The 23837-nt window shown below is 35.0% G+C and overlaps 1 long non-coding RNA gene across 1 annotated transcript in view; it reads left to right on the top strand.

Annotated features, from left to right (window-relative positions):
- The window catches only part of LOC138710077 (uncharacterized), a 69113-nt gene extending 45668 nt beyond the window's left edge, over window positions 1-23445 (top strand). The window contains exons 2-4 of the long non-coding RNA XR_011335050.1: window positions 16512-16590; window positions 19781-19847; window positions 23350-23445. This is a non-coding gene — a long non-coding RNA (uncharacterized lncRNA). The remainder of the gene's footprint in view (window positions 1-16511; window positions 16591-19780; window positions 19848-23349) is intronic.
- The last annotated feature ends 392 nt before the right edge of the window (window positions 23446-23837 follow it).

Raw genomic sequence — 23837 nt, 5'->3', positions numbered from 1 at the left:
CATTGACTTATTAATATGTAAACTCAGAAGACTACACCTAGAAGAGCACGTTGTCCTGTGGTTTGACTCTTACCTTAATGGCCGCCAACAAAGTGTGATAGCTGGAAATCGTTCTTCCCCTTGGCAGGCCGTAAGGTCAGGGATCCCACAGGGATCAGTTCTTGGCCCTTTACTATTTACAATTTATATCAACGACATATCAGAATCTCTAAAGTACTGCCGACACCATCTCTATGCAGACGACCTTCAAATATACATAAAATTCCACACTGACGAAATAAACGATGCAATAACTAAAATTAATGACGACCTGAACTCAATCTGCACATGGATACGGAAATTCCGACTTAAACTAAATCCAGAAAAATCACAGTCAATCATTGTGGGCCATTCACGTTTGTTAAGCACTATTACCATACCAAATTTGTCCCCGATTAAAATACACGGCACCGAAATTCCGTTCAGTGGATCAGTAAAGAATCTAGGTATTTATATGGATAAAAGTTTAAATTGGAACATTCAAGTTGCAGAAACTTGCAAAAAGGTATTTTCATTAATCCACTCGTTTAGACGATTGAAGAATTTTCTACCCCTTTCCATGAAAAAAATGTTAGTGCAAACACTCGTGATGCCCCACTTCGATTACTGTGATATTCTGCTTACTGACCTAAGCGTTACTTCGGCGCAGAGACTACAACGTGTTCATAATATGTGCGTCCGTTTCGTCTGCAATATTCGCCGGGCTGATCACGTAACACCATCCCTCGAAATGTTGTCCTGGCTCCGTCTAGAAGATCGTAGGAAAATCCACTGTCTTTCCCTTCTCTTTCACATATTACATTTCTCCACTCCTGTCTATCTTGCGTCTCGTTTTCAAAATTTATCCACCCATCATAACCTAGACACACGATCACAACACTCCTCAATATTATCCATTCCCTCCCACCGAACATCCTCATATTCATCTTCTTTCACTGTGGCTGTTCCTCGACTTTGGAATTCCCTACCGAGTAATGTCAGGGACTGTCAGACATCAAATCAATTTAAGAATAGGTTAACGAGATATTTTTCTAACAATTATTGTCAACAATAATAGCTGTTTCAGGTTTCTCAGTGTTTAATGGTTATATATATCACAGATAAATATATAAATTATCTCATTATTATTATTATTATTATTATTATTATTACTATTATAATTACCATTATTGTTATTATTATTATTGTTATTATTATTATCATCATTATTATTATAACTATTTCTTACTAGTGTTTATTATTGTCACACTAACATTAGTTATCCAATTTTCATCATTTACTTTCATGTTGTTTTATGATCTAGATATTAATGTAATAACTATGTAAGCAAATGTATTTAATTAGAATTAGAGTCTGGCTGGGCGGAAGAGAAGGCCTACTGGCCTTAGCTCTGCCAGATTAAATAAATAAATTATTATTATTAACATATAATAATAATAATAACAATAATAATAATAATAACAGTAATAATAATAATAATAATCATCATCATCATAATCATAAATATAGTGAAATATAGTGAACCCTTATATTTGAAACCACTAACTTTAACTTTTTTTCTATATGAAATGTACTTAAAGATTATTTTGTTATATTAAATATATACTTTTCGTAGCTTCATATCGGGTCCGAATACTCAACATCTATAATCCTGTTTCAGAGATTTGACCTTCTCTTCCCATCTAATTTTAACTTTAAACGGAAATTTTCTTAATTCATGCAGACCATTAGGAGACCATTCATTTTTTATATGCCACTGTAGCGTTTATGTTCAATAGTTTTTTATTCATCCAACAATTTCGCAAGTAATTCGTTGCCACACAATTTAAACCTATATGCATTGCGTCTTCCGCTAGTCCGCATAACGGACATTTATCTCTCTCTGCGTTCCCTCTCTTATTCTTGAGCCTCCAGGTACCTAATCTCCAAATTGCCATTCCTGTTCTCTCTTCCCTTCAATTGAATCTAATATATTCTTCCTGCTCCCAAAAAACGTTTTAACCTCCCTACAGTATTTTAGTAATCCTAGGTCCTTAATATTACGGAAAATATCTTGTCTCGAAATTTCGTTTGTCCTATCTTTCACCTTTCTTCGCATAGTCTTCGTGTTTATAGTCCCTATTGTATTCTTCACCTGACGTAATTACGAACATTAAATCCAGACGTTTGAGATGAGCAGACCATGTGGCACGTATGGGCGAATACAGAAATGCTTATAGAGTGTTAGTTGGAAGTTCGGAGGTAAAAAGCCTTTGGAGAGGCCGAGACGTAGATGGGAGAATAATATTAAAATGGATTTGAGGGAGGTGGGATATGATGATAGAGAATGGATTAATCTTGCACAGGATAGGGACCGATGGCGGCCTTATGTGAGGGCGGCAATGAACCTCCGGTTCCTTAGAAGCCATTTGTAAGTAAGGTAATATTTTGTTAACCCTTTGAAGCGTAGTGGTTACAGTGCGTAGCCACCTTCTAAATTTGAGTTTCCCGCTTACTTACAGAGTGGTTTTTATTTCAAAACTACTGCGCTACGTTCACTGATCCCTAGTAACTGTAGAAGAATTTTATTTTCAATATATATTTGTGTTGCTCATCCTGTTCACTAAGATGGCCGATGTATGCTAAAATATCACAGTTACATAAGTTTCTATGTAGTATTATTTGTCTTTCGGTCTTTTAGTACATATTTCATAACAATATTGTAATTTCTTCGACACATGTGGCGTCAATATAGAAATAATGTGGTGGTTTCAAAACGTAATCACCATGCAAACAGGGTAGTTATGCTTACCATATCCAACAAAATGTTCCATTTTTGTGTCAGCTTATTCATCATGGCTACAAAGAAGAGATGGTTGGTGACAATCACGAAGTGATTTTGACAACTTTTTCACAAGTTTGAATCTGATGATCTGTCTAAGGCAGCAAAATATCTATTCATATGGTACAGTTAGATATGGGCGTATTGGTTTACCATATGACGAAAGAAGAGACCGCGACATGAAACGTGGTGAGAGTGATAGCCGTACGTCATATGCTGGAGAGTCCTGGCTCACGTGGAAGGATAGAAGGTCCATTCTTTTTCTTTCTAATTACCACGAGCCATCTATTGTCGCCACTGTTTCAAGAGAAGAGAACAATGGAACAACCACTGAAATTGCTTGCCCATAACTCGTGAAGGACTACAACAAACATATGGGTTATGTTGACAAAATTGATATGTTGAAGTCCTCCTACAAGATTGATAGAAAATGCAGAAAATAGTGGCACCGCATTTTGTTTGGCATTTTATTGATGTCACTGTGACTAATGCCTTCTTGGTATATTCATTGAGAGGTGAAGGTAGAGAACTGACTGAAGAATTTCAGGTTGACTGTTATTGTTGGTTTGGTCGCAGATAATATTCCAAAACCTAGAGGGAGAAAGACAGTAATACAATCTGTGCACAACTTCAAGCCAACGGTCCCATATGAAAAAAGATGTGCGTGGATCTTCAATACTCTGTGTTTATTGTAGCACTGAAGTTTAACCACACAGGCGTAAATGGGTCTGCAACACGTGCGAAGTGGCCCTTTACCTTAATGAGACCAGAAACTGTTTCCTTTTGCATCATTCACAATAAGTCTGAAGGAATTGTGTTCTGCAGTATTGGATAGTGGTTTTACCATGAAACCACCCATTTTCTGTGTCTAAAATGGAAATTTTTCAAATTTTTAAAATTTGAGGCACTTGTCTTAAACAAATAAAAGTTTAATTTCATTGCAAACACAATTTTTTATTTCCTTCCAAAAATGTATGCATCAAAGGGTTAAAGAAAGATTCAGCGATTATGAAAAAAATTCATAGACTCGTATCGATCCCCATCTCTAATAACCCTGCCAGGTTAGAAACATTATCACGTATTCCTAAAAATATTTGCACAGTTTGGCTCTTACTTTATCGATACTTATTGGATATATGAAGCACAGAATTTTACGAAATTTGAGAATCTGTCTTCAGATTTACTGTAGTCCAAATTGTTGTTTAGTTAATAAACATGTTAATAAACTTAATAAGAATCGGTACTGCATATATTTGATTGTTAACTAATAGATGTGACTTCATATGCTGTGACGCAACACTATCAATGTCTGATTCAAATGCTACATTAACAAAACAAGCAGATTATATGCGAGAATATGCTACAGGAAGAATAAAAGAGAAGAAGAGTTAAATAATTAAAATGCTAAGTTGTGAACCAGATTATGCGCGCGTTAAAGAACACACATTCTTCCAAATATATTACCTAATTAGCGGCCACAGTGATCTAGTGGCTACAGCGCTGGTCATAATCCTGAGGTTCGATCCCCGGTGTACCTTCGATTTTCAACCTGTGTTGGGCCAGCCCGTGGTAACACAGGGAATTTCTCCGGGAGCTCCGGCTGTTCTGTGACATCCCAACAAATCTCTATTATCATCTCATCTCATCATAGAGCGTAAATCAGCCTCGCGCACCCTGGGCAACGACTGCGTCGGTAAAATGGTCCACAGAACTGCCTTCATAGGGTGAATAACGAGAAGTCAAGTACCCGCCATTACTATAAACAAATATTACCTAATTATATTCCATTACATTCCTGAAACCCATTTTATGTTTTACAGAAAACATTTCCTCATATTTATTTTATTTATTTATTTTATTGCTAGTATGAATTAATACAAGTTAATACAGTGTAAGATAAACTAGTCCACTCCTGAATGAGTAAGACTCGTGCTCAGGAGGGGATTCCAATACAGACAAAAATAAAATTGAAATTGAGAGTGAATACAGATTAAAAAGTGTTTAATATGTTTAAACCCAAACTATAAAGCCAATATAATTTTCTTTTATTCTTTTTCATTAATTTGGAAAGGATTCGTGGTTAAAATAATATTAGAATAAAATTTGTTTAATAATCTGGGACCTTGACTCATGTTGTGATAAAAAGCTGCATTGGTCTTACATTTAGGTTCAGACAAACGCAGAGAATTCGTATTTTTAGTTCTATATTTATGTGTATACCTTTAAAGTTATTAACATTTCTGTGAAAATAGTTTAATAAAATAAGATAATAAATTTGATTAATGTTGAAAACTTTGAAATTTTTAAACAACAATTCAGTTGAGTAATCTTTCTGTTTTTTTAAACAAATTTTTAATACTTTTCTCTGTAGTAAAATTAACGGATATAGGTTAGATTTATAAGTTCCACCCTAACCTACAATACCATACATAAATATAGATTGAAATATTGCTAAATAAATTATACGTAAACAGTTAATTGACAAAATATTTCTTAGAACAACAAAGTAATATAATGCAAATCTAATCTTTCAGGTAAAGCTTCCTGTAAAGCAGATTTGAATATTTTCAAGGGAAAAAAGGGAAGAGTTGAGACGGTGTCGAGTAGAGTTCCCGGGTAGCTCAGTTGGCAGAGCGCTGGTACGTTCAACCAGAGGTCCCGGGATCGATACCCGGCCCCGGAACAATTTTTGCCTTGAAAATATTCAAAGTAATATAATGTTGCTCAAATCTAGTCTTTCAGATAAAGCTTCCTGTAAAGCAGAATTGAATAATTTCAAGGGAAAAATTGTTCCGGGGCCGGGTATCGTTCCCGGGACCTCTGGTTGAACGTACCAGCGCTCTACCAACTGAGCTACCCTGGAACTCCACCCGACAACGTCTCAACTTTTCCCTTTATATCCACACAACTCGCGTGGGCTGAAGAAACGCCAGAGACCCACATCGAGTGCACACAATCTCTGTGTGACTTGGAATTGTGGTTTTCTGTTAACGTACACAGTGGCGTATATATTATGCAAATCTAGTCTTTCAGGTGAAGCTCCCTTTAAAGCAGATTTGACTAATTTCAAGGGAAAAATTGTTCCGGGACCTCTGGTTTAACGTACCAGCGCTCTACCAACTGATATAATGTTTTACGTAATTTATTACAAATATAATGAATATGATCATTCCATTTTGAATGATTATCAATAATTATACCCAAGTATTTAACCTCCTTAACTTCATTAATAACTGAACAATTGAAATTTATATGGGAACAATCAAAATTATGCATGTTTTATGTTAATTAAAATAAAACAAATTATGGTGATATAATTTTAGTTATATTTCGTAATTGTTTGTGTTACGTCTTCCAGAGTTACTGTATTTATCCCATTAATTTCATTCATTAACTCCTAAATAATTATTTTTAAAAAATTCACAATTTAAAAATAAATGCATTACCATTGGCTATTGAGTCATTACTAACTTACAAAATTGGGCACAAGTTACACCTGACATGAATACGTGGGAGATCAATACTATGTTGTAAGAGAAATGTTTTTCGCAGTCTGATTTTGAATGAGCCGGCCCGGATGGCTCAAGCGGTAGGGGCACGGCATGTCTCTATCGCTTGGTCCGAAGGGTTGTGGGTTCGAGTCCCGCCTCGGGCATGGATGTTGTAATTGTATTAGTATAAGTAAAAAAAAAACGAAGGAAACAAAGGTAAACAAACAGAAAACAAAAATAGATAACTTTGGAAAACGGCCTCTGGCCGGTTAAAAAAAAAATGAAATTTATCCAGTGCTACAAAATGTGATGTATAATTTAGCGTCAACATTCATTCCACATGAAAGATCACGCACAAACATAAATGCAAACTTAATGACACACATCGCGGCACATAAACACATACAGAGAGAGAGAGAAAGAGAGCGGCTGTAAAATTTTTCTCTGTGTACTTGTTTTTCCATGTTATTTTCAAGCCTTCTTTGTTCTATAATGTCACAATGACGATCTCGTTAACCCTGAATGTCTATAATTTAATGAAAAAAATTTAATCTGTTATTTAAAGAAGCTGTAACATCATGGTTATGTAACGGCTGTGGATTTTCTTAAAGTGGATGCTACGAGGATCATACTGAAAGTCATGAGCAACCCATTGTTATAAATCTTAATTTTTATTTTTTAGGCAAACCAGGTACATCATCTTAATCTACAGACTTTCCTGTCACTTTTCAACATAGTCTCCATTTCTTTGCACACATTTTTCCTGCCATTCTGTAAGTTTGAAAATTCTCTTGCTGTAGAAGCCCGTTTCATCTTTCCGAAGACACTGACACACTGCTTTCCGGATATCCTCCAGCGTCTCGTAGCGTTGGCCTTGCGGCTACTCTTTTACAGAACCGAAAATATGGTAGTCGGAGGATGCCAAGTCAGGACTGTAGGGAGATGCAGAAGAGTTTCACACCAAGATATTCTCATTTTCTTTACGATGATACGATCAATGTGAGGCCACGCGTTACCGTGTTGCAGGATGATCTTTTCAGGGCGTTTCAAAACGCTCTGAATATAGCGGACAGCATTTATGGTCTGTCCAGGTTCAAGAAATCCAACCAAAATGCATCCCAGAACTCATCAACTCTTTACTTGTTGCGTTCCATGGAGACAGTTCGAGGGCGACCGCTACGAGGCTCATCTTGGATGCTCGTGTCCCCATCTTCGAAATGTTTCACCAATCTCCTAACACTACTGATGCCCATGCACACATCTCCGTATGCACGCTGAAGTCTGAGGTGACTTTCAGTAGCAGATTTTTCTTCTTTAACAAGGAATTTAATGACAACACGCTGTCGAAACGAACCATCGTTGTCGACCATTTTACAAACATTGTCTGTCGTCATATGATAGAAGTTAATGACGTCACAATACATCACTGCATAGTGTAAAGTCTGTAGGTTATGATCAGATAATCGTTTTTGTTACATCGTTGAAATTGAAATTATGTGTTGCTCATGACTTTCAGTACTACCCTCTGTAGGCTATTTGGCGAGATGAGTCTATAGGTAGATTCACAGTTTCATTATCCGGAATTTGCGATATACTTCTACACGTACTGTGTAGATGGGAAAAATCTCTGAGAAAACTGAATTAAGTTGTTGGCCTAAAAGTAGGTGCTTACTTACCGGAACATATTCATTCAGTGCGTTCGGATTTTTATTCTTTGCAATATTTTAAATGGAGCATCGTCCACTTGGCCGCATCACCTCTGCTCGCATTATCGGATTCCGTCCAGAATCTGCCTGGAAAATTCTATACAAATTTTCTTACGGATGAAGATTGAAATAAGGAAGGTCATGACAATTATATCGATTACAACGCCTCCAATCGCGGTAATATTGAAGTCATAAATGAAATGGTTGACGCGAAGTTTATTTTGTTAGTTCAACAGTATGAAGAGCTATTCTATCAAATAGGGAAATACGGAGAATTGAGCGATATTATAATAAAAATCCGAATGCGCCGAACGAATTCCTTTTCCGGGAAGTGAGGGCCTACCTTAAGCAGGATTTAAACATAGACCCAAAGGACCACATTCACAGACATTCTTAGCGCGGGCTTCTGGTGGATGATCAGCGAACTAACGTTTTTCGAATTCATAAACCAGTGTTAGCGATATGACATATGATATGATATGATATGATATGATATGATATGATATGATATGATATGATATGATATGATATATGATATGATATATGATATATGATATATGATATGATATATATGATATATGATATATGATATGATATGATATGATATGATACATGATATGATATATGATATGATATGATATGATATGATATGATATGATATGATATGATATGATATGATATGATATATGATATGAGATATGATATGATATGAGATATGATATGATATGAGATATGATATGATATGAGATATGATATGATATGAGATATGATATGATATGATATGATATGATATGATATGATATGATATGATATGATATGATATGAGATATGATATGTGATATGATATGATATGATATGATATGATATGATATGATATGATATGATATGATATGATATGATATGATATGATATGAGATATGATATGATATGATATGATATGATATGATATGATATGATATGATATGATATGAATCCTGTACAAGTAATCAGTCGATAGCCGGGGCTAGTTTAGCACGCACGTAGCGCGGGCTAGCGAAATGTCTATGCATAGCACCCCTAGTCCACCTCGCTACTACTGAGCTATACCGGTGACTAGGACTATCAATACAGTATATACCAGGCCTGTCCAAGAGAGCTGTCGCGAACCGGCTCTCTACAAGTTGACTCCGAAAAAAATACAAATCACTGTAAAATCGCAAACAACTATATAATTATACTCAAAATCAGTGGGATAGCCCACTACTTGAAATAAGAATTTGAACAACTTTTTGAGTATTTTCCGGAAGAAACTCCAAACAATTACGAGAGCAACAGATGCATACTGAATCCATTGAATCCACTGGCTGAAATTATATGGGCAAATGAAAAACTCACCCAAATATGTATCTACTGATGGAATATTGAAACAAGACCATGTTTTCGCAGAGCATTGCTCAGTTTTGCCCCGCAAAAGAATGCCTTGTTTTCGCAAAAGAAGCTCTTAAATTGTTTATAAGATAACATTTGCAACCTCGAATTCATGCAAAATAAATTTCTCATCTATGATTGCTATCAAAAGAAAAGCAAGGAGTTCCTAATTTTAAAATTATATCACTGTGTGTATATCGAATACTAGTACAGATTTGAGACGCTGTGGCCCGGTTTCTTCAACCTTTGTTAAAATGCACCTAACATAGCGTTAATTAACTGTAAGTTAAAAGTGTGAATTGCTGTTAAAAATATTGCGTTTCTTCAACTTTACATTTCATATTTTAACATTCTGTTTGTTAACTCTCTGTTAGGACCATAGATTCTAGAGTTTAACCATAACTTATAACCAAGTATAGGCTCACTTCTGTTTTCTGAACTCTGACAATTGCGATTCTCGTTTGTTTCCGTTGTTTCATTCAGAGAGGATAGAAGTCTTTCTATTCTCTCAGGTTTAATTTCTGTTTCTTTCCTCGTCTGTATCACAATAGCATGGAGCGGCGTATTGGTATTGCTGTTATGAAATGGAAACCACTGGAACAAAAAGAAATCGTGGGACTAATTTCTCTTCGTTAGAAAGAAACCTTCTGCTGGAAATTATTTCGCAATATAAACCAATTAATGAAAATAAACAAACAAACGTATCTAAGTTGAAAGCGAAAAGTGAGGCTTGGCAGAACATAACCTATACCTTTAACTTCTGGTCTGTCAAATCACAGAAATTATCCGCTCTGTTTATGTATTCATGTATATTATTTTCTAAATAATACAGATATATAAGTTCAGCATCTAACGCACCAGCCATATTGAATACTTCTATGCAAACAGAGAGTTAAATGATTTAACTGCATGAAATTGGGCAGTTAAATTAACGTAGGTTTTAACAGCCTGTTTGTACTAACAGTATTTAGTTGAAGAAATGCTTCAACTGTTAAGTTTACAGTTAAAATGGAATAACACACTGTTATAATTTAACAAAGGTTGCAGAAACCGGGCCTATGTTCTCCAAAAACAGGCACACATATCGCATTAAATATTTTTTACTTTATAAAATTGTTAAACTACTTTTTTTATTTTTATGCTCAACGTATGTATTGTTTCAAAATACGAAATAAATGTACTGTTAGTAAGGTATTTTTATTTTATTTTGTAAACCAACATCAGCTCTTTACAAGACCCCGCCCCCACTTTGGCAACCACTGCATTCTTAGTATACATATCCCCTCTTAGTAACACAATTTAAATAAGTTTTTTTTACATATTTCCTAAAGTATATAAAATAACGAAAGTAAATTTATTCCATTTATTCAGTAATTAAAAATAATACAAAGCTAATATACAGGTTATCCTATTTATAAGCAATACTGTATAAAGGGTGTATATTCGGTTACATATTTATATTTACTTGTGCTACTTTATTTGGGTTAGAAAATATATAAATAGCTTATTTCAGTTATATTCCAAAGGCGGGAATGTCCGCTAAGAAGACGCCTATATACCTAATAGTATTTTCTGATCTTCGAACGATAATACACGCTGCAGATTGTAAATCCGCAACTCACGGCTCTCGACTCAAATAGCAGCAATCAGCAAACAATATGACCTTCTGTGCACTGCAAGCCTTTTATTACATTTTTACTTCGATGGAGTACCGTTAAGCAGGGAAAAATAGTGTTTGTCCAATTTTTGCAGCTATATATTGCGGTAATGGCCCTAAAGAAATAGCTCATTTCTATAAAAGCAGATAGGTAAAAAAAAATATAATCTGAACAGTTAATATCTTGAATCCTTTTCTGAAAATTAAACCGTTCAGTTATGAATTTAAATTGAATAATTGCGAAAATCATTTAAATAAATCTTGCAACGTAGCGAACGTCCCGTGTTACAGACTGAGTACAGCAGAGGGATAGGGGAAGGTAAGGAGTGCAGGTCGCGCTTGCTTAGAGTTATTGCAGCAGCCGTGATGTAGTCAAATGCTTCATAGAAATATAACGATTTCCTCTAAAACAGTAAATGTTAGACTAAAAACTTATTTAGATTTGTTTTTAATTTCTCCTTATGACCTATTACCAGTTTCATTTTGGTGTAGAGATTACCATCCACTCTGTATAGCGTCTGAATGAGATGAAGGTGATGCCAGCGGAATTATTTAGAAGTCCAACACCGAAAATGACCCAGCATTTACTCCTATTGGGTTGAGGGAATAACCCTGAAAAATCCTCAAGCAAGTAGCTTCACCCAACCAGGATTTGAATTCGGGCCCGCTTGTTTCACGGTCAGACATCCTAGCCGTTACTCCACAGCGGTAGATCAATTAATTTTCATCATACATGGACAATATATTTATGAACATCCTCTTTGTCCACATATTTTTCTTAGACAAATCGCACAACAGAGCACAATGATACACTCGTGAAGAGGTGACGCAATTTCACAAGTACTGCTTCTTTGTTTCGCTTGTGAACAGATTGATCACCTTGACACGAGTATAATATTGACGTCTTGAGATGACAGCTTCAAGATCCTCATTAAAGAACAAAAGTCGCTACTTACTGAACTCGCCTGTCTACAATAAATAAAAGCGTAGCCTATATGAAAGATTATCACAGCAACCGAGGATAGAGAGTAACCTTACAAAGTGCATTCACATGATATTCTCATTTTAAATGGTAATTATTAACAAAGATAATAAGACAATAACTATATCAACAAGAAAATAACTTTACATTTCTGACTCTACTATCACAATCGTGAACTGGGACTTATGGCCTGAAACAATACATCATTTGATTACGTCACGTTTTGGTCTTGAGATTCGTCCGTATAGAAAAATTATATAGGTATGAAAGGTTATCATAGAAACTGAGGACAGAGCGGAATTTTTTGTTCTTAACCTTACACAGTACATTCACATGATAGACTAATGTCAAATAGAACTTTTTTACAAAGATAATATTAAAATATACCAGCACATAAGATAACTTTATTACTTTTGTGATTTTACTATCATAATCACGTTGACCTGTAACAATACATGCGTTTGATTGCGTCAGTCTTTGGTCTTGAGGTTCATGCCTAAGTAGAAAATGTTCTAATTTTTTTATGTAACATATTATTTTTCATTGCAGAAATCCATATAATATATATATAGCCTATGTATGTATGTATGTATGTATGTATTTGGCCTTGTGTAAGATATAATTTGCAGAAGCAAGTGGTTGTTGTAAAAATATTTAAAATATTTATATTATATTAAAAAAGGTTTTTGAAGCATATTTCTTATAAGGTTATCATAGCAACTGAGGATACAGTGGAATTTTTTGCTCTTAACCTTCCAAAGTACATTCACATGATAGTCTAATGTTTTAATAGTAATTTTATACAAAGATAATATTAAAATATACCAACACATAAGATAACTTTATTACTTTTTTGATTTTACTATCACAGTCACGTTGGCCTGTAACAAAGTGGTTCATGCTTAAGTAGAAAAGCCGTATATATTCTAATTTTGTATTTAATATATTTTTCATTGCAGAAATCCATATAGTATATATATATATATATATATATATATATATACATATATATGTATGTATTTGGTCTTCTGTAAGATATAAGTTACAGAACTAGTGGGTGTTGTACAAATATTTAAAATATTTATGTAATACTAAAAAAAGTATTTGAAGTATATTTCTTATATACCTCACAAATATTAGTATAAATATATTTTTATGCACTCCAAGCTTAACAGTAATCTATTAAAAGTGATATTTCTGAGCTCTATTTCACTCCAAAAAAGGTATTAGATACATCAGGGACCGGATTCAGATGTGCATATAATATTAGGCCTAATTACACTTATAACAGTGCTTGAAAATCTCTGAAGTGATTTTCAACTTCATGTACGGATTAGCGGTTTGTGCGTTACAAATATGATGTATTAGCAACAGACTGCCGTCGCACTGAAATCATACTTCCTTGACCATAACGCCTTTGTAATGCGTACTCTCTATAGACCTAATATAAAACAGAATATATCACGTCATGTATGTATGTATGTATGTATGTATGTATGTATGTATGTATGTATGTATGTATGTATGTATGTATGTATGTATGAATGTATGTACGCAACTGTGCTTGTACAGACTCTTTATATGGACAATAATGTATGCATAAAGAATGAAAATACTAATGATAAGGAATGACGAAAAAGCGTAATATTGGCTTCCCTAGATAGCATTTTGCAATACAAAAATTAAGCGTTTTACTGAGAGGAATTTAAATTTCACCTCTGTCATTAAATTCAGAGGAATAAGGAACACCAACATTAAGAGGAGAGTGAAAGAAGGTAGCCGAAACGTGATGTTACCTTATTCAATGCGCTCATTCACTGGTCTGCGTCATTTTTGAGGTCAACATTTTCATAGCTGTTCTTTTATATTTAGTGCATACTGAATTCAGAAATATAACTCATTTTGCTCGATCAGGTCAGATTTTCTTGCTATCGCATTTTTTTTAAAGATGATATTTCAGAAATAAATTGTATCTTATAATTATATTAGACTATACTAGTTATGGTTTCAAGTCGGACTTAGATTTGCATAAATAGTAAAATACGTATAAAGAATGAAACACGAACACCATTATTGTGGAAGGAAGGACCTTTTCAAGGACTTTCGTGTGTGTTTTGCATCTGGAACATCCCTCTTGAGGTAACCTGCTAGGAATAGTCTGCAAGCATGTTCACATCCCAACGATTCTGGTATCTCTCTTTCTTCACTCGAATGTATCTATGAAAGCGCTTGCCTTGCTCCTCTCTGTATTCCCCACAGTTTTAAGCAAAGTAATCTAAATGCGGGCTGAGGAAGTGCATCTTTATGGACATACATGGACAAGATTCTGGTAACTCCGCAGGAGTTCCTCAACAGCATGTTTGTAGGCCTACTCTGAGCTCCTACGGTTGCCCAGAAAGTTCTTAATAATAGCCTAGACTTCCATGCGAGCCAGGCATTACTATCTTTATCCTTTTTATGATCATCGAATTTAGCATCATTCATAGACTCCCTGATTTGAGGGCCATCAAACATACCTGCTATTAGTTTGGCTTCACTGGCACGTGTAAATTTCTGAACTAGGAAAGCAAGAGCTCTTTTTTCTTTGTTGAGTGTCTTGACAAAAATTTGTATTAGACCACACTTGATGTGCAGTAACGAAAGTAGAATTTTTGAGGATTCACGAGACCTTCTGACAGAGTGTTGTGTGAACCTGGTTTCAGGCTAGTCTTGCTTCCCAGATGCGTTGAAGAAAGCGCAGCACACACGAGATACGAAAGGTTTGTCCTGATTATCAATTTTGACACCAAAGTAGGCATGATATTCGTGCATTTTCCTTGCAAATGGAGTGATTTTAAAACGTTGGATTGACATAGTGACTACCACAAATGTAGTAAAATCGGCCAGGGTGGGTCTTGTACTTTCTATTATTTTGTAAGAACGTTCTTTAAATCAGTCTCATCACTGAGAAAGCTCAAGCCAGACTACATGGGGCTGCAAGAAAGAAGTTGATTTTACCCCCGTCTCTCTCTCTCCTACTAAGATACCACTATACAGAGTTACAAGCTATGGTCCGTGTCTCAAGTGTGATTTTCAAGGTCTGAAACAGTAATGAAATTTCTTGAAATGGCCCTTTTTTCCAAATTAACTGTATATATGTACTATATAATATATTTAATGTATATTTGATGTGAATTTAAGTCTGTTTTGTGATAGTGAAGATCATTTTTCCTAACCTGTTGTACGTTTTATTTCTGTAAATACATACTAACTAAAATCTTGACTAGTAAAGAAACCTGACCTGATTGAGCAAAATGAGTTATATTTTTTAATTCAACATGCAAGGAACATAAAATATCAGTTATAAAATCCTTGACCTTAGAAAAAAAGTTTTGAAACGCAGACAAGTGTTTTATTTATTACAATTTTTTTCTTAGAGATATTTTTCTATGAAAATCCATTATGTCGTTTTCATTGTCGAGTTCTTCAGATTAAAGTCACAGGCTGTCTGACTTAGTTTAAACAGTGCCCGTTGTAGATTATCTTCTGAATTAGAAAATCCAGTCTCATCATCTGAAGATGAGATCATATTTAGATGTGTGTTATTTATTACAAAATGTGAATTCAATTTTGATTACGAAATTCTGACAATTTTGTCAATATATACGGGAAGATGCTTGTTAAGGTGTGTCAAAAATAAGAAAAAAAAATTGCATGAAAGAAGCCCGGTATAGAATCGGTTCTAATGAACATAGACTTTTATAATATTTGTGCTGAATGATTGAGCTTTTGGCTTTTGAATACACCTAGAATAGTTTCCAACTTGTTTTTCGTAAGACAGAAATACATATTTTTTTATATTAAAGGCTGTCTTAGAGCATTTATCTTGTTATTACTCTTTTTCTATATTCATTTCACTATTAGTATTTATTCTTATTCTCAGTTTTGCAGCTTCAATCATGCTCTCATAATTTTCAATCCTCATGCGTCGCTACCACAAAATTACAGTTAAAACTGTACTTCACAGTCATAAAGGATCCAATTATTACATTAATCTTTTAAGACTTTGAAAATTATACTGCATACTTGATAGAATTTTAAACCACTTTTATTTTACAGTAAATAAAATAAAAATGGTTTACATTCAAGACAGTTAAAATTTGTATCAATTATACTAGTGTGAGTATCAAGAGGAAATATGGATATGTCAAGAAATTAAATATAAAAACAAATAATTCATATCTGTTTCCAGTACCAAGACAGAGTAGGTATCTACGTTCAGTCATGTATATATAGTAAATTTTATAATTCTAACAGAATTATGGTTTTTAACCTCTGTACAATATTTTGTTTAAGTGGAGTGTTAATCAAAAGCAACGCAACCCATTTCTCCAGTTGTCGGCATAACATGTTTCATTCTTGTCCTCAGGAGTTTTCTACAGATTCCTGTATATAAGTGGCCGCAGGACAGTGTAGCCATACCAGTATCAGACTTCCAACAAGTACAGGTGAGAACTCTTCTTGTCAATTACACGGTTATATTATATCCAATTTTGTATTCAAATCCAACTTCATATTTCAAGTTCAAGAATGTTCTCCTCAACTTTAAATATACTTACAAACTCATTTTTCCAGTAATAACTACCTTATTTTCATGTGGCTTCAGAATAAAGTCAACTCACGTGGCCTTCACCGACACGTTTCTTAACCGACTCTCAAACCGTATAAGGCTTGGTAGTACACCACACTACTTTAACTCGGTTAATCTGTTATGTGAACGACACAAACTGTAATAAACAAACAAAAATAAACCGTTATTAAAAAATGTAACGTCAAATTGGTTGTCAAAAATTTGCACTTCTACATTTGTTAGTTGAAAATTTTACAATCCCAATAATTTAATTTAATATAATTCGACTAAGTACAACATTCTATAATTTCTACTTCATTTTCTATTGCTGGAAGCAAAACAAAAATTGCAAGGAAGTTTATTATAAGTTAAACTGTAATTGTAATCCAATCTACACGAAATAAGTATTCTATGTCGCAGTACCTATATTTCGTTCCATAATGTCTGACAGGAGGAGTATACATTGCCGACAGAGGAGGAGAGGAGTATAATCGTTAAACCAATGGCAGAAGTCTTATTTCAAGCTTGACTTGAAGTTGGGCTGTCTGAAGCTTTCTACCCCCGTCCAAATTCAATACAAGCGTGGAAAAAGACTTTGCCATTGGATGAATAGCAATTATACCTCTCTCCTCCTCTGCCAACAATTTTTACTTCTTCTTTCAGACATTATGGACCGAAGTATAGAGATATGATTTCTAATAAAATAACGATAAAATAGACACATCACTGTTGCGCTATATAAATATGTTGACCTTTGATTGAAGTATTAACATAAATGTGTATGGATTATAGATAAAGCGTAGCAAAAGATTTTATACATTAACGACAATCACACGAACACCCTATTATGTACAAATTTTAGAGTAGGAAAAAATTTATCTTCAGATATCACGTTTCATCGCGAGGCGCACATTTATTCTACACCAAATGATTTATCTACATACTCATACCAATTTTCTCAGCAAAAAATAATGAAACTTTTATTATGTAAATTTCTTTAAATATAATTCAGCGAAATTTCAAAGTCACTCAATGACAGATAAAATTATCTCTAATCGTAACTGAAAGGTCTAACATAGTAATGTAATACTTTCTAATATAAAATAATATAAAAGGTTATATGATTTCAGTCAGCAACTTATCGAAGTGTAAGTTCAGAATGAGTTCTGTCACATCACATTAAATTATATATTTCACACATCACATAATGTTATATTTCACGAATATTTTCGACTTGTACAAAAGTCATTTTCAGGTGACACGATAAAAGCAAACAAACAAAATTGAGCACAGGTGATGGCTACGCAATGAGTGAACACATATATGCATTACAAAAACGTGCATGCTCATTCTGGAAAAGATAAGTGTGGCTCCAAGTTGCAACAGCATACAATATAATGAGTTAAAATAATCTTGTAAAAGAGGCTACACTTGTATTAATACCAAAAATGTTGTGTGACTGATAAGCTGTGCACCAATATTTAAAATTAAATTTAAATTATCTAAAAGTTTAAAACAACTGAATGAATCCATTTGTAATGCAATGTTCAAACAGGCAAAGTCTTTGAGATGTGGATATTGTACGTGTGTTTTCAGTCGCTCGTAGCGATGAGTTGCAAAAATATAACACGTAAGAGGCTGTTGCATCCAGATGTTGATGCCTCCTCATCGCTGGGTTACAAATGTGACTGAGCATGTGCACCTTATTTAGATGTGTTGGGGAAATTATAAAGAGAAACGGAAGTTCTCCGAGCAAAACCCTCTTCAAATTCTACTCTGTCCATCACAAATCCCATTACGGCCTTAACGGGGATCGAACCCGGGTAGCGTTAGAACTTCAACTACAGGAACTCGTTCTTGAGTGTTGTATTGAAAAAGTCTGTTTGTTTTTCAATTTCAGCTTTTTGCCGAAATAAATGATTTCATTTAAGGTATATTATAAATAAAGCGTTATAGTTCACAATTATAAATTCGTTTACTTAACACAAATTTTATGATAACCAGACGTCATTCATTATATCCTAGATCATATATGTAACAGATATGTCGGGCTTATAGGCTTTGAGGTTAACAACTTTTGTCAGGTTTACTACGCCGCCATCTAGTTATTACATATGGAGTCACGTCATAATTCTCATTTGAATTGCATTAGCAACTGTGCTGCCATCTCGTGTTCGTTTACGGCGGACGGGTGGCGATCCTGGCGGTTGTTCTCTTCAAAGTGCTGCCGATTTTAACGTAGCGAGGAGTTATCTGTTACATATATGATCTAAGATTATATTAGTACAGAGCGTCATGGATGGTGTCATGACTGCTGAGGCAGACGGAAAAGCAAAGTCTATGCCACGTGAATTTGTCATATTTCAATGTTCTTTGAGCTCACACGCCAAAATCCTTAACCCTTAAAACTGTAGCCTACTAAATAGAATAAAATTCTCGATTTCACATCTATTATATTCTACTAGTACGTTTAAACAGGTGGCCGGGTAGCTCAGTTAGTAGAGCAGATGGCTACGGACTGGAAGGTCCGGGGTTCGATCCCAGGTGGTGACAGGATTTTTTTCTCGTTGCCAAACTTCAGAACGGCCCCGAGGTTCACTCAGCCTCCTATAAAATTGAGTGCCGGGTCTTTCCCGGGGGTAAAAGGCGGTCAGAGCGTGGTGCCGACCACACCACCTCATTCTAGTGCCGAGGTCATGGAAAGCATGGGGCTCTACCTCCATGCCCCCATTTGCCTTCATGGCACGTACCTTTTTATACCTTTTACGTTTAAACAACCGCCTATTTATTATTTTATTATTTTATTATGAAGTATACGCTTAAAAATGCTTATTTCCGCGAAACTTTTTCACTTCTTAAATATGTTCCATCAGATGAGTTACGAGGACATATTTTTATTTCCAATATGTAGAATTATTAATATATTTTCTTTAATTCTACCATCATAATATGCACTGTTTCCTTCTGCAAATTTTTAAAATATTTTTTTTTACTTTTATAATACTATACATTTTATTACTATGTATGAAGTAAAAATAATGACACTGAACATGAATTTTGTATTGCAGGTTCTGCTGCAAAATGATTCGAACTCTCGTTGTGTTCACAATTGCTGCGGCTGTTCTCGCCATTCAGGTAAGACAAAATGGTTTCCTGTACACATGAATTTCACCCTTTGGACTAAGGATTTCTGAAATTTGTGAAAGTGACGTTAATGATAATAGCTGTTGTTAGTATTTTCGGTTCACTGTCACACACTATATTATGAAACTGTGACACAAATTCAAGCATTAATATATAACAGTAGCCTATCTCTTTCACTTCTTATATTGCATCTATAAAATTACCTTATTTTCACCTAACACACAACTTATATCAAAATTGAGAACCGCAATAAAGTATACATTTTATAAGTAGAAGAATAGTTTAAATAATGGCCTAAAAATTATAGCGGAATACATCATCATATTTCAAGAAAATTCTACTTCACATCAATATTTGAGCGGTATCTATTCAATTACTGTTAAGCCTCGAATATGAAATGCACACTAAAAGAATCTTAATTTCAAACATAGAAGAAAATAAGAAAAGTCATTCAAATATCCACATAGACATTTTAAGTTCTAGTGGTGGGATATTCGATTTCCAGGTATCTTGAAAAGTACTCGAGACTCGAAAACTCGAATGTTTCCAATAATAATCTAAAAAAAAAAATTAACGCTTTGCAGATAATAGTTTTAACTCCATTGGCGTCCAATAGAAGACTCCACGAAAAAAAAAAAAAAAAAAGGCTATTGTAGCCATTTCTGATTACCAATATCAACTTATGTCGGCGCTGAGTATGAAAATGTTGTCTGTATGACATCTAGCGGAATCTTCCAGAACTGTCTGTAGATCAGAAAATCTAAAATTCTCGAAACAAATTCTCCGTAATTCTGGAGGCTTCTAGCAACGGTATCAGCACATGCAGCGTCTCTTTGTGAGATTCGAGAAATTTTAGAATTCGTCCAAACACTAATTTTAACAGTTCAGAGACGTGGCTCGAAACATGTTGTTCCCTTGTAAAAATTGTAAAAATTATAACGCCATTCTACTAAACAGTAATTTTAGAACAGCCTACCTGTAATGGTGTCAACTGTTGATTTAGGCAAAAACAAAGTTTCCCATCGCATGCAGGAAGGCAGACATAATGTAGCCTAATTCCAATTAAACAGTAACTCATATTCAACAAAAAGGTTGGCTGCAACATTGTTCGGGTGAATGATTGAAATGTGTGGATCGCATAAGGAGATGTATGCATGTATGTATGTATGTATGTATGTATGTATGTATGTATGTATTTATTTATTAACACTACAATTGGGTACACACCCGGTGGCAGTGATATATAATTACAATTACATGAAATAAAATAAAACAAACGTAAATCTATAAATAGTAGATGCAATAAACCTAGGACTATAATTAAAAACTATTCTATAATAACGCCTACGATAAGCAAAAGTAAATCTAACTTATAAGTACTTCTATTTCACCCAACTATTACCAATTTAAATAATTAAATATCACCTTAAATAATTACATACCAACTTAATTACATATCTTCTTAATTAATTACATATCAACTTAATAATTACATATCAACTTAATTATATATCAATTCAATTAAGTACATGACACAACTTAAATAATTACACTGCACCTCCAATTACATTTTTTCAGTCTAATCTTCTCAACCTTTCCTTAAATGTATTGATTTTAAGAGGACCACCCTGAAAGATTGCCGCAGGTAAGCTGTTCCAGTCTACTATTGTGGGGTTAACAAAAGGAAAATTTTGCCACGTCCGTTCTTTGTTTTCTACATTAGAACTTCCTAATATGATCAGCCCTTCCTAAGTATGATGGTGTTGCTAATCTAGCATTGATATCGGTCCATGATTTGTGTCCCATTTGTGCCTTAAACAATGCGGTGAGTCTGGTTTTTCATCGCCTTGATTTGAGAAGTTCCCACCCTAAGTCTTTTACTACCTCCTCACCATGTCCCTTCCCCATTTTGACATATTTTGCTGCCTTGCGTTTGACCTTTTCTATTGAATCGATTTGGTTTTGTCTGTACGGATCTGTACGGATCTGCTCCATATTCCATAATTGGGCGAACAAGGGTTTTGTACGCTAATTCTTTTGATTTTCGGTTAGATTTCTTCAGAATGAAATGAAATGAAATGAAATGAAATGAAATGAAATGAAATAGCCTATGAATTTCCCATGAAGGGCTATGGCCTCCTAAAAAGGGGAGCTCTTTAGAGATCATGCGGTGAGCTAATCAGCATGACGGTAGATTCTGTTCTATATAGGTTTTGTTCATCGTTCGTGTGTGTACACTTGCACTCTCACTCGATACTTGCAAACTGTAGCGATCTCCATTCTTCTCGGTTCTTGGCTGTTCTGGACCACAGGGGTCCAGCTAGGCTCATGAAGAAGTCCGCCCATCTGGTCCCAGGTCTTCCTCGGTTTCGCCTCCCGATGCGTGGGTCCCACGTGGTGGAAATATGCGCCCATCTGCAGCCTTGAAGTCTCAACACGTGGCCTCCCCATTTCCATTTCAGGCGCTCCCCTTGGTGTGCCCTGTCTCTGGTGTTTGTCATCTGCTTGAGTCTGGTGTTGGAAATCTTGTCTCTGAGGGAGATTCCTAGGATCTTCCTCTCCATTTTGCGCTGGCAGATCTGAATCTGTGTCTTCTGGTTCACGGTCAGTTTCCAGGTCTGACAGCCGTAAAGTAAGGTTGGGAGGATACAGGATTGCAGCACCTCCAGCTTTAGTTTGCGGTTCAGTTTCTTGTCAAGGAGTATGAATTGCAGTGACCAGAAAGCTCTCCATGCTGATGCAATTCTTCTTTTTAGTTCTCTCGTCATGCAGCTTTTGAATCTGACCAATTGGCCCAGATAGATGTATTCCTCCACGTACTGTAATCTGGTTGCGTTGACTTGGATTGGTTGTGGTTGGCTGTTCGTCATGACTTGGGTTTTTTCCATGTTCATGCTTAGGCCTGCGTGTGCGCTGCAATTGCTTAGTTCCTGTATCATCTCTTGTAGGTCGGTGGCGTTTTTAGCGAAAAGTACGATGTCATCCGCGAATCTTAGGTTCGTGAGCCGATATCCGTTTATATTGATTATAGAGAAATGTAGTGCTTTCCAGGCTTTCCTTGTGGTATTAGTGACTTGTTCCTCCCAACCCAGTTTGTCACTTAAATATATACCTAGGTATTTACAAGTGTCCACTTGTGGCACCGATGTACCATTCAGCTGATATCCGAGACAAATTTCGCAAGAGTATCCTGGTCTGAAGCCGTGTTGATTTTTGTTCAGCCATTCGTTATTTTCTAAAATGTTGCGAATATATTGTGTTATTAGATGTTCCATTATTTTGCAGATAACTGATGTGAGACTGACAGGTCTATAATTGTTCGCATCGCATGTCTCCTGCTTTATATATGGGGATTATGATAGCCGATTTCCAGTCGTCTGGGATACTACAATTATTTATTGATATATTATATGTGTTTGGTCTTCACGAGATTGTTCCTTTATATTTCATGTCGGCCGGTAAATATTTATCAAGTATCTTTATGTATTTTCAGAGCGTTATGGTGACAGCACGCGCAGAAGATAACAAACATAACCGATTTCTAGCGAAATGAGTTCTGGTTTTGTAGAGCTGCTTCCTGATTTACAGGTATGATTCATTCATCGTTGACAGCGTGTGTATGAAAAGTATGCTCTTGGAGACACAAAATAGAAATCTAGAATATTTTTAGTAATATCATGATATTAATTGCAGCTATAGGTCTAATATTCCAATTCGAGCAATCTTAGATAAACCAGTTGTTACTCTACTTATTTTTATATAATTGGATCTTGGTTTCAAACTCTAATACTCTACAGCTTTCTTTACGAGTCTCTTTGCCTTATTACTTCCTGCCGTAGATGGGAGGATAATATTAAAATGCATTTGAGAAAAGTGAGATATGATTGTAGACAATAGATTAATCTTACTCAGGATAGGGACCGATGGCGGGCTTATATGAAGACGCCAATGAACCTCGGGGTTCCTTAAAAACCATAAGTA

The sequence above is a fragment of the Periplaneta americana genome, chromosome 12, assembly GCF_040183065.1.
Source record: "Periplaneta americana isolate PAMFEO1 chromosome 12, P.americana_PAMFEO1_priV1, whole genome shotgun sequence".
NCBI lineage: Eukaryota > Metazoa > Arthropoda > Insecta > Blattodea > Blattidae > Periplaneta > Periplaneta americana.
This window is presented reverse-complemented; position numbering and strand designations above follow the sequence as displayed.